Genomic DNA, 10866 nt, shown 5'->3' with positions numbered 1-10866 from the left:
GGAGGGCGTTCCACAGGGTCAGCACCACTACTACTGAGAAGGCCCTCTGCCTGGTTCCCTGTAACCTCACTTGTCGCAAGGAGGGAACCGCCAGAAGGCCCTCGGAGCTGGACGTCAGTGTCCGGGGCTGAAAAATGGGGGTGGAGACGCTCCTTCAGGTATACTGGGCCGAGGCCATGTAGGGCTTTAAAGGTCAGCATCAACAATTTGAATTGGGCTTGGAAACATACTGGGAGCCAATGCAGGTCTTTCAGGACCTATATATTTCAACCATCACAACGTCTGACAGTCAATAGCAGAGATGTTGTAAAGGTATGGTGATCTGTCTTGGAACAAGCCCACTAAAGAAGATAACAGCGGTTACTCAGACCTCATTGCTGGTTGCAAAGGGGCCCCTGTGATAGTTCAAGCGTCAGGGCCCCCAAAATGTATGTCCACCACTGCTCTCACCTAAACCATGGAACGCAGTTGCCTGCCACTGTAGACCAACGTGAAGATGATGTGGTGTTCTTCCAGTGTTGTTTGACTCCAGATCCTATCAGCAACAGTCAACACAGCTGATGCTCAGAAGGACTGAAAAGAGTTCAACAAGATCTGGAAGTCAGCCTGTTGGCTTGCCCCCAGTGTAGACAGTATTGAGCTGGATGTATGAGCTGGATCCTCCATGTAAGGCAGCTTCATATGTCCATAGCTTTGGGTTAAATCCTATTTATTTGCACCCCACCTATCTTCCAAGGATCTATAAGTGGCATGCATGGCTCCTTTCCCTCCCCATTTTATCTGTGAGAGGCCACTCAGCAAGCTCCACAGCTGAGCGGGGATTTGAACCCTGGTCTCCCAGGTCTTGGTCCAACACTCTAACCGCTACACCACACTCCAGCAACCAGACTCCTTGGTGGCCACAGCCCTCTGAGGATCACCAAGCTGGGGAACTGCCATCATGGCACGCCGCCTCTGGAGACATGCACACACAGCCCAGGTCCCTGGTGACAACAAATCCAGAGGCAGCACTGGAGAGATATTATGTAAAACACACCGGGAAGCTGCTGCCTGTCAGCTGTGCTGCCGATCGCCCAGAAGTTGGCAGGCAGAACCTGTTAGTACATCCGACACCCGGGGAGAACGCTACGAGGCTGACAAGTAGGAGAAAGAGCAGAACTGCTTTGCCATCAGTGCAGGCCATCAAAAACAGCAAGCAATGCCAAATGTGAAGACGACTGGGGGGGGGCAGTGCTTTTCTCTGTTCAGTGATCTATAATTTCCCCTGATGCCGAATGTCAGGCTTTTGTTTTCATTTATTTATTATTTATTGCATTTCTATCCTTCCTTTTTCCTCCAAGGAGCTCAAGGTGGCCTACATGGTTCCCCCCTCCTCATTTGATCCCCACAACGACCCTGTGAGGTAGGTCAGGCTGAGTGGCAGGGACTGGCCCCGGGACACCCTGTAAGATTCATGGCCGAGAGAGGATTTGAACCCTGTTCTTCCAACTCCTAGAGCAACTCTCAAACCACTAAGCCACACTGGCTCTTGGGTAAAGATTTGCATGCAAAAGCGGGCAGAGAGAACACACACACACACACCTCTATATCTATATCATATATATCTATAGCCTCTATATCTATATCTGTCTATCTGTCTTCCCTTGTTTGCATCCATGCATCAAATGGAGGGATGGGTGAAAGTGTCCATTTTCGTTTCTTTCAGTTTCTCATTCTTACGTTCCCTTCCCCACACTCCTGTATCAGTTGCCATTTAAATAATAGTAATTATTCAAATGCAAGGTCAAGCTTAGAACAGAATCCTCACAGAAAACAGGCGTGAAATGTCAAAAATGGAGACTGTTACATCAGCAATATGTCCCAGACTTTTGATAGCATAGATAGCATAACAAGTCTATTAGAATAAAACCACAATTAACATGGATATCCCTTATTTTCCAGGGGTTACGGTTACAATGAAATTTAGTTTATGAAGCTCTGCATATTTTCCTGTTGTATTGTAGCATCACAGCCATTTATTGGCCATGCAAGGGGATTGGTTGATCAGTTTCTCGTTGTTCCATTCACTACACCACATTCCTGAATCAGTTTCCATTAAAAAAAACAAACCCAAACCATTATAACCATTCCCAAGGACATAAGAAGAGCTTGCTGGATCAGGCCAATGGCCCTTCTAGTCCTGTATCCTGTTCTGACAGTGGCCACCAAGATGCCCTAATGGAAAATCCTAAAGTGGGACTTGAGCATAAGAGAAGAAGAGGAGTTTGGATTTGATATCCCGCTGTATCACTACCCAAAGGAGTCTCAAGGCGGCTAACATTCCCCTTTCCCTTCCTCCCCCACAACAAACACTCTGTGAGGTGAGTGGGGCTGAGAGACTTCAGAGAAGTGTGACTGGCCCAAGGTCACCCAGCAGCTGCATGTGGAGGAGCGGGGAAGCGAACCCGGTTCACCAGATTACGAGTCCACCACTCTTAACCACTACACCACACTGGCTCTCTCCCTAATTTCATTAGGTTTACTCTGATTAGAACTTGGTTGGGAGACAACCCAATAATAAGCTGCAATGTTTGTGAACATTTTAGGACTGAGGCTCTTCCACCACACAGCAGCAGAGGAAGCCACTTGGGCACCTGGGGTGATGAGCCCGGGGGCGGGGCGAGGGCAGAGCGAGTCGCCCTTGGGCACAGGGTGCACCCTGGGGCCTCCAGAGTCTGCCTGCCTCCTCCCACTCAGCTGCCCTACAGCTGGGGGGAGGCAGCAGGCGGACCGTTTGGGTGGCACAGAGCCTGCTCGCGCCCAAGCCACCGCATCTCTCCTAGGCCTCGCGGTGAGTGCCGCCAGGCATTTTGTCACACACACACACACCCCCCAGTGATGACACCCGGGGCAGACCGCTCCTACCGCACCCCCTTCCTCCGCCTCTGCCACCATAGCAATGAAATTCCATATTAACAGAAATTGAATGATATTTGTAAAGAAAATGATTAAAGGAATACATACAAAGTAGAAAGAAATTATATTATACAATACAAATCTGTGTTTAAAAGAAATGTTTATATTACAGTATAATGAGAAGGATGGGAAGGATTGTGTCGATGAACACTTTTATTGTGTAAATAATGTTGCCTTGTCTTTTTTTCCCTCTTTTGATTTTTTTTTACTTCGTATCTTTGTTATTTCTTTATTTTTTTCTTTTCCTCTTTTTTGTTCCTTTAGAAATTTTCTGTTCTGTACATAATTTTCTTTTTCTTCATATGTAAAGAGATAGCATATAATGTTTGTATAGATATGTAAATTTTTAATCAATAAAGATTTTTTTTAAAAAAAGAAATTCCATGAGGTTATGGGTGTCTCACATAAGATCTGATATGGCCACTCTTAAATGCGAATAAATGGTAGAGAGGGGACAGGTGTCAGTCATTTTTTACCTATTTAATGTAGAGTTACATTGTTTTAATATGCATACTGTGAGGGCTTTTAATAAAATTTTAAACTTATTTATATTTCTAATATATTAATAATGTTCCCCATTTTGGAGGCATAGAGAATATGATGATTTACAAAGCAAATACAAAGCACACAGTAAAGCTCAGAGCTGAGACAAAGGATTCAGTTCTTAATTAACATTTTTAGCAGTACCAACACAAAAAGGGAATGTGCCTTCCCTTTAGGGCTGATTTGTCAGCACTCCTTGCAAAAATGCTCACTTGTGTTTCCTGCAGCTGCCCTCATTTGCTCTCAGTGGCATCATCAAATCCAAATGGTTTCAGGGTGTTTTGATGCCATTGCATTCACAGTGCGGTCCCTGATTGTTTGGGACCATATCTATGGCTAATTGAGGACAGAGGAAGCAGCCACCGCCGAGGGAAACAAGGTCTGGGAACCACTGGGCAGGGCCAGGACTGCTAACAGGATTAGGAAATGGTGGATATTTGGGGAGGGGGAATTTTCCCTCACTGAAGCTTCTTGTTTGTGCCCAGAAATTGAAAGTGGAGGATATTCAGCATAGCTCTGATTAAAATCAAATTGTCAGAGTGGAAACCCCCCAACCCTCCTTGGAGCTGCACCCCAAATTAGATTCTGCGTGTTCCAAAGTTCACATGTCATGCACTACAGCACATAAACCGGCTTCAGCATGTCTCTGTTCATAAGGTAAAGGTAAAGGGACCCCTGACCATTAGGTCCAGTCGTGACCAACTCTGGGGTTGCGGCGCTCATCTCGCTGTACTGGCCAAGGGAGCCGGCGTACAGCTTCCAGGTCATGTGGCCAGCATGACTAAGCCACTTCTGGCGAACCAGAGCAGCGCACGGAAACGCCGTTTACCTTCCCACCAGAGCGGTACCTATTTATCTACTTGCACTTTGATGTGCTTTTGAACTGCTAGGTTGGCAGCAGCAGGGACCGAGCAACGGGAGCTCACCCTGTCACAGGGATTTGAACCACCGACCTTGTGATCAGCAAGCCCTAGGCTCTGTGGTTTAACCCACAGCGCCACCCGCGTCTCTGTTCATACGTGCATGTAAACATACATGTTTCTGGCAGTGAGTGTTATCTTGAAGAGAAAGGGGCCAGCCTCTTTTGCTGCCCCCCACTCCCATCAGCTCAGCTGTGTGACCCCAATGTGCTATTGATTGGCGTGACGGATGGAGACTTGACGGAGGAAAGTGTGCAGGATCAATATGCAATCCCCAGTACATGAATCACTCCGGCTTTTCCAATTTATTCAGCTCCCGATAAAATGAACTAACAAAAGATTAATATATAGCCATGGGGCGCCCGAGCAAAAATGGGAGGTGGGCTATGCCTTTTCCCTCCCTCCTGGATAATTAACTTGCTTTTATCAGCATAGCAAAGCATTAAGTCGGCAAATGCAGGGAGATAAGAATCTTCTGAGGGGATGTACCTAGGAATCCAGGAATTGAAATATAATGCAGTGGTCCAGACTGACAGCAACCTCATGAATGACGCCAGCTTCTGGAGCAGCTCTATGTATTACAAGTGTTATACATGCACGTGTTATACATGCACGTACAGACACAGGGCTTTAAATTCCAGTGCACTCCTATCTGGGAACAGGCTTCCCATGGGCATTTGGTTGGTACTGTGAGAACACGATGCTGAACTCGCCTGATCCAGCAGGGGGTTGTTTCAGCAGGGGGTTGGACTCGATGGCCCTTGTGGTCTCTTCCAACTCTATGATTCTATGATTCTATGACTCTTCTTACGCCCTTGGCCTGTATTCCTGCAGCAACATAAAGTGTAGATCTGTCTTTAGTAGCAGAGTAACTTTTACTAAATATTACTAGGGAGGCTGGCTCCACCTCCTGCCTTGTGTAAGCCACACTACCAGAGCTAGAAACCACACTTGATCAGAAAAATGCCTTGCCCATAGACATTCCTATCCCATATAGCAGGGGGGGGGGGTGATGAACTTCTGGCTCTGTGTATGTTGCTGAGCTCCCATCAGCCCCTGGCAGCCCTGCCCCCTGAAAGACAGAAAGGGATCCAAGGGATCTGGGTAAAAGTAAAACATGATAGAATTAATCCGAGTCTTGAAAAGTGCATAAAGCTGAAAGAGGAAGTGAGAAAGAATGCCAACCAAACAGCTTATGTATAATTAGTACATGAAGGGGTTAATGTCATAGAGTAATCTGTCCTCCCAGGCTTAGCTAGGTCACTCCGCTTCACCCTGGGAGGAAAGTAATCAAGTGTATTGTTGTACCTTCAGTCTACCTGTGAAGCTCAGCATGTGAAGAGCTTGTTGCATCAGCTTAGCCACATGGCTCTAACAAGCCTTCACTGTGTTCCTGTACCAATAATTTTGGAACTTTCACCACTGTAACTAAGCCAAGTTTTACTGCCTGTGTTTTCTGACTAATGTATGGGAAAGCACATGAATCTGACCTTTGGAGAGTTTGTAAGTAAACTATTATAAACTTACTAAACATGTGGTCTTTTTCTATGCTAGGGGAAGAGGAGGATTTTGAAAGGAACCCTGAAGGGCATATATTAAAGATCTAATAGCCTACATTTCCACACTTTGCTGCATGTTTTGTGATTTTAAATCTCTGCTGTGGTTATCTCAACAAAGAGTACTTACTCTAAGCTTGGACCTTGGCATCCAGAGAATTCTCCTTTTTATATACCTATTTTTCTTTGCACCAGCACTCACCAGCTCATGAAAACTACCCTCACCACAAGGGGTTCACAGGTTTCATGGGTGCCCTGTGAAGACCTCAACAGCGCCATTGCACTCATGGGCACTGCACTGGCAACTCCTGAATTAGAATGTCAGAGATAATAATATCCACCTCACTGTGACCTCCCATTCTTAAAAAAGGTAAGGGGTAGCCAATGGGGTGCTCTCCAGACATTAATCTATAAAGGGCCTCAATTGGAACAAGGTTTTTCATGTTTGCTGCTCCCAGTCTTTTGAACTCCCTACCTAGAGAGAAATTCTGGGATGGGGGTGGGGTAGCCAAGTAAATCTGCTGCAAGAAAAACAAGCAAGAGCTTTGTGGCACCTTAAAGGCTAGCACATTTATTATGGCACATAAGCTTTTGTGCGCTAGTCTACTTCATCAGATGATTGACGTGTTACCCTGAGTTACAGGGGTTTGTGTATATATGTGTGTGTATGTCTATATCTATATATATATATATCTAGATAGATAGATAGATAGATAGATAGATAGATAGATAGATAGATAGATAGATAGATATAGATATGGTGGGCGTTCACCCCCCCCCCCCGTCAGCTTTCCTCCTATTTAGGAAATCCACTGGCCTTTAGAGGCTGGATTTTATTGCTTGCTTTGCCATAATTGATTTGTGATCCTTCTAGTTTTTATGACATTTTTATGATATTTTTGCTGCTACTGTTCTTAAATTGTTTTATTGCTGGCTTGATATTTTTTCTGTTGTTCCTTTTTCCTGCGGTGTTTTGTTGCGGTGTATTGTGTTTTTATTAGCTATGATTAGCCACCTTGAACAACATGATGGAAGGTGGTGTACAAATTTATTCAAATTTATTTACTTAACACATTATTTATAGCCCAGCCCCTCGTGCAAAACATTTGGGGCAGCGTACAACAAAATCAGCAAATGCAAGAGGCATAAAACGTCATGAAAGCAACCTGGAATAATCATCAAAATGACTGGCTCCATCTACAAAAAGCCTAAACAGCTGCATAGTCCTTTGGAGAGTTATATTTGTCTTCAAGGGATTCCCTGACAATCAGAAGTGAGGATGCCAACCAAATCTCTGCTATAAGACTATTCAAGAGCAAGGGACCAGCAACTAAATGCTTGGTTTGGAGCTTGTTGCTCTTCCGAGAAACTCAGGACAATTAACAGTGCTCCTCTGCATGATCTGGATCCAAGATGTCCAGAGCCTTTAATATTAATGCAATAACCTTGAAACTGACCTGGTAGAATATAAGCACCCAGTTCAGTTGTTTTAGCAGAGGAGCAGTCAAGTCATCACATTCTGCAACAGCTGGAGCTTTCAGACCATGCCCAAGGGCAGCCCCACATACAATACATTGCTGTAATCCAGTCTCAAGGTCACTAATGGATGGGCAACAGTGCCCAAGTGATCCCAATCCAGATACAACTGTAGCCAGAGTAGCAGAGGTCACTTGGGTCTCTCTGATTGGAAATATGCATCCAGTAATACCCCCCAAGGTTCATATCTGCTCTTTCAAAGGGAGTTCAAGCCTGTCCAAATAAAGTTGTTATTTTAAGAGCCAGCGTTCCTGGCATACTATGATTGGTGTTCCCAAAAGCTTGAGGGAAAAGCCATAGTTCAGCTGCATGCAATTTGCACATGCTATTTTATACATATACTGTAGGTGCAAATCTAGGCTTACTTTCAGAGCGAAGGTTGACCTGTAAGCAAAGTGAGTTTCTGTTGTTTTTAAGAGGGGGCTGAGAGTTCCAGCAGTCCATGAAGAAGACCTGGGACTAAAACCCCTGATCTTCCCTAACAATACCCCTAGGCTGCATGAAGGAGAGTGGCTTTTGTGTGGTGGCAACCCAACTTTGAAATACTGTGATTGCAATATTTTCAGAGCCTAGTTAAGACTCACTCTTATATGTTGTTTTTACCACTTGACTTTTGGAGTTTCTTCTTGTTTTCTGATTGATTATGTTTCCCTGTTCTTATTGTACATCACCTTGGGATCCATTTGGATGAAGGGCAGTTTAGAAACATTTAAAATAAATACTAAATAAGTTGTTCTCCTGGAAGGAGGCAGGCTCACCAATGCAACACCTATGTTTATATAATCCTGGGGGTGCCTGTCTCCAGATAGAATGGAGCTGAACTCATTCTATATGCAAAATGCCCAGTAGGGTTCTCTCCCCCGCCTCTTGCTTAATGAATTCTGATAACGAAAAGGACCAACTCGCAACTCCAGATGCCAGGTAATTAATCAGGTGAGCTGGGACGCGCAAGCAACATCCATCTTCTCGGAAGAAAGACCAGCAGCTCAATCCATACACTCTCCCTGTTAATCCAGAGCACTTGACTTCAAAATGGTTCTCATCCCAACTGAAGTCAACTAGACTGAGTGGCCTGAAATCCCCAGAAATTTGGCTTTACTGGTTGTGGCTTACTGTACAGCTGAGGGAGCCCAACCACATGAGATGCCAACACAAGTGAATTCATGCAGAGGCCAGGTGAAGGGGTAGCGGGGAAGGAAGAGACAGAGAGCCTAGCATAACTTTCTTCCCCTTGATTGATGATGGAATAGCCAGAACCCGATGGGGCAAGAAGACAAGGCTGCTACAATTAAATCTCCTGACAGTGCCCCTGTTTGATGACTTGGGAAATGTGTCGAGCCAATCTCCTGATAAGCTTTCAGAAGTGGCGAATGAAGGAGCGGTTCTGCCACTGGGACTTTGTCAAGAGAGGGGGAAGGGGGACCATTCCACCAATAGGAAGTCAACACATGCAGAAGTTCCCAAGTTAAATCCTGGGCATCTCCACATTGGGGTTGGAGAGACTCCTGCCTGAATCCCCAGAGGGCCACTGCCAGTCAGTGTAGACAATACTGAGACAGGTGGACCAATGGTTGGTATCAGAAGGTGGCTTTTATGTTGGCAGTGGTGAGAAGGAAGGCAGGAAGCATGTAGGGTCCTTCTTTCTGCAGATGTCCAAAATAGGCACGAGATCAGTCTCCAAGTCAAGGAGGAACAATTGAGAGCAGGGGAATGGCTTCACTCCACAAAGTTCCATGAAGATTTCATCACCTTGACCATGGGTAAGCAACATGGAAACAAACACTGAGCCCATGAAGGTGCCTCAACGAGGTGAGGATTATACTCACAATGCTCTTGTTACTCTTGCCTGGTCTTCTCAGTGCTAATCTCCTGACATGGTCCAACATCCTCTGCTGGAGCCTTTCCAGTTCTGGCTTCTCACTAAGGGCCAAGCTGGATACTCCAAGGGAGAGGCTGGGGGTTCAACTCTATGTTTTCCTTGCAAAGCTAAAGCAGGGGCTGGAGACCTTTGCAGGGGACCATAGGAAGGTGTGTTTCATCTCACCTCCAACAGCAGATGATCTCCTTCAAATGTTTCTCCTGTCCCACCCATGTTCTGAAACCAGAACTGAGCCTGGTTGGGAGGAAACTACCTGCAAGTCCTTTTTCAAGAAGAAGCCCCTCCTTTACAAAAACAAAAGCTTCAATTTCCCCCATTATCTCCATATACATGAGGATGGGCCACCACTACCATGCTTGTTGGGATGACGTCTGGTAGGGAGAGAAAGCAGCCGAGCCAACTCCTACTGGGAGGGCTGTTTTGCTCTGCTGTGTTCTAACTCCCCAAGGCCCACGTTGCTAAGAAAGTCAGTTTAATTAAAATTGCATTAATGCACCCTGGGTCTCGTGGAGCCATCTGTCTCTCTGACGGATCCATGTGTGTGACGTGGCAACCCCGTCTGTTTCTGCCATGGAGGCGGCATGAAAGCGCAAGGCAGGGAGGGAGGGATGCACTAACTGGAGGCAAAGTGATGCCACTCAAGGCAGAAGCAGCCAGCCCACAAGGGTTAGCATGCAGGGCATAGACAGTGCAAATCACATAACCAGCTAGAGCATCCCAAGAGGCTACAAGAGGGGGAGAGTTGGGAAGCAGAGCCCATTCCAGCACCTGTGCTGTGAAGACCAGTTTCATCAGCCTCCTCCAGTCCCTGAATTTTTAAATGAAAGGAGGCCATTATAAAAATGACTGCTTAACTTTAAGTACTAGTGCTGGGTTTTGATTTTTCCTCTTTCCTCCCCATCCCCTTTTTCTTTACTGCTGTGCCTTTTGGCTTATAAGGCTGCAGGCAGGCTTTGTTTGATGTAAGCGGCTCCAAGAGTCTTTTTTGGCTGAGGAGCAGGGTGCAAATGCGGAAACCCCCCCTGCTGGCAGCCGAGATTAGTAGCACTGCACAAATTACAGCTGACACGGAGCCAAAGGAACTTGACAGGGAGCCAGGGGGACAAGCAGCTGCCATTTGCAGGGTGGGTCTCTGATAAACATGCAGCCCCATCTGCAGAAATTGCTCTTTTCCACTCCCTCCAAATGCCATGGGGATTTCCCGACTGCTGAACTGCACAATCCCAATATTAGAAATACAAGGGTAACATGAAGAGCAGCGTAGATTCCTCTTTGTTTGCAGGGACCCCCTTGCTATGATCCCTCTCTTCCTCTCTCCCATTAGTGGTGGAAGAAGGATCCCTGAAGGCCGGGCAGCTGCCTCCCCCTCCCTTGCCAATCCCATGGGGAGCCACCAATGTTCCTTCAGGCACATTAGCTTTCGCTGCCACAGCGAGTTTTAATTTCCCCCTGTGACGATGGTATCACCACCTGACAT

This window comes from Podarcis bocagei (genome assembly GCF_964188305.1).
Source record: "Podarcis bocagei genome assembly, chromosome: 15".
Taxonomy (NCBI): domain Eukaryota; kingdom Metazoa; phylum Chordata; class Lepidosauria; order Squamata; family Lacertidae; genus Podarcis; species Podarcis bocagei.
Note: the sequence above shows the minus strand (reverse complement) of the source record.